This window comes from Acyrthosiphon pisum, chromosome A1, assembly GCF_005508785.2.
Source record: "Acyrthosiphon pisum isolate AL4f chromosome A1, pea_aphid_22Mar2018_4r6ur, whole genome shotgun sequence".
Lineage (NCBI taxonomy): Eukaryota > Metazoa > Arthropoda > Insecta > Hemiptera > Aphididae > Acyrthosiphon > Acyrthosiphon pisum.
In genome coordinates this window covers 39,226,854-39,229,223 of record NC_042494.1, presented here as the reverse complement: position 1 = coordinate 39,229,223, position 2,370 = coordinate 39,226,854, and positions in this window count along the sequence as shown.

Sequence of the window (2,370 nt, the reverse complement as noted above, 5' to 3'; positions counted from 1 at the left end):
AAAGAAATATGTGATTTAACGATATACCTATTTGGCTATATCATAGAACAAAATTTATCGCGGCAGTATGTCTACAGTTTATCAACTAATATATTAATATATATTAAAACCACCAACCTACTGCTGGCTACGAATATTATTAATATTACAATAGAAAGCTGGTGAATATATTATTGTTTATTGTTGATGACGATTGTGCCTATATACTGTTTAATCGAATATAATTAGTTTATTCATATTGTAATATTTCGACAGTAAATTGTTTTAATGATTGTATCCAATAACTAATAAGCCTTTAACGTTTTTTAAGTTTGGTATAAATATAGTGTTTATAGTAAAGTAAAGTAAAATAATGTTTTAAATTCATTAAATTATTTTTTCTCGACTTAAAATAGCTGCCAACACAGTACTTGGCGTGCTAAGTTTCACGCGTGAAGTGATATTCCGTCAACCAATTAAGATGTGCCTGCAAGTCGTAGTTATGTTAAAGTTATAGTTGTAGTTAGATTCGGTTTTACTTGCGGTCATATTGCTTAATGTAATTAAAATTAGTTATACTGTAGTAAAATAAAAATACGAAAAGGAAAAGTACCTAGGTAACAATTATAGAAAAAATTAAGGGTATAAAGATAAGGTGATATTCTACGTAAAAATATGGGTGGTACTGGTTTGCGCACAAATACCGAAAATACAACTTGTTTGGGCACAAAACTACCACTCGTTTGGGATCAGTTGAGCCGTAACCATACACATAGTTTGTGCACAGTTACCTTTTAGACTTTAATAGTTTAATACCTTGCATATTAATGTTTGTTTATTAATACGTAAATTATTAAATTACTTACAAATATTTTCCTTCCCCTTAAAGGGCTCAGCCGCTCAGGACTGTCTATGAATGTATTCATAGGTGAGGTTAAAAATGCATGTTAATACTTGCTCATTAATTATTGTTAATAAATAATTCTTAATACTTGTTCAAGTTAAAAATGCGTGTTAATTTTAATTTTAATATAATATTTCACTACTCTTTATCGATGATTATCAGTGGCTAACAAAGATGAAATATAATTATTTTCGTGTGCGCAAACCAGTTGTACATTTAATATAACCGTGTGCGCAAACGAGTTCCGATTTCTCAGGTAAAAATTATAGATTGTGCGCAAACAAGTTGCAGCCAAAAATATTGTAGGGGAGGTCGGTGACCCATTCAAATATTGTCCTTCTAAGAGTGAGACGCCATGACAAGCCCTGATACTATAGTGCATGTGTTAAACGGTATTATAAATTAATATTTGTTTATGTAATAAAATACATAATATATTATGGATGTGCATAATATCAATATGTGTTTATGCGTTCTGATTTTATTTAACATTGATTAGTGATTTTATTTCATACGTCTAAAGAGTACGTGTAATTATTATTCTACTACTTTATAATATATTTCGTATCTTAAAACAATGTCTATATATAAATATTATAATTAATTTACCTGAGTACCTATGTAGTTGTATTCGTGAATATGGGGTTGAGTTCGATGCTCGAAGTCACTGCGGCGTATATACCTATATATTGTGAAATAAATTGTTTTAATTTGTATATTTAACACTTAGTATATTTAGAGATGTTTTTCTGCTGAGTTCTATGTATGATATTGATGTGATTCAAACACCAATATTATATGAATTTGCTATCTATGATTTGGGACGTGACTATTATCGTAAGCTCTTAAAGATCCCTACATTCGTAGCATTCGTAAATAGTCGATGGCTAACCGAATGTAATTTAAGTTGATGCGTGCACTTATATTACCTATAACTATAGCCTATACTCTATACTATATGATTATAGAATTCAATGATATAATATCATTGTATAAGAAAAACGATTCTGAGCGGAGACGGTTTGTCAGTCTGGATTTTTTATATTGTTATTATTTATTATAGCTTGTAAGTTGAATTAATATTATAATATTCTTATTTTTTATTCGTTTCTATGGTATTAAAAAAAGCGTTAGAAATTAAAATCCCATTTTTAGCGGTTTTTTGTAATTTTTCAGTAGTTATTCCCGTGGCATTAAATAACTATTGGGAAAATCGAAAAATTACATCTTTAAAGTACCATCTTGATCCAATTTGCTAAAAGATAAAGTACTATATTATGTTGAAATCGGAGCACTCCTTCTGGTAGAAATTTTGTATACAGGATAAAAAAATGAAAAAAAAAAATAAACATAATTGTAAAACCACTAGCTTCCTCGCTCCGCTCAAAATCTAAAATAATGATGTCCGATGTCAATTTTAATACTATTAAACAGACAGTATACATCATAATATAAATATCTATATGCTTAAGAGTTTATATTTTAGG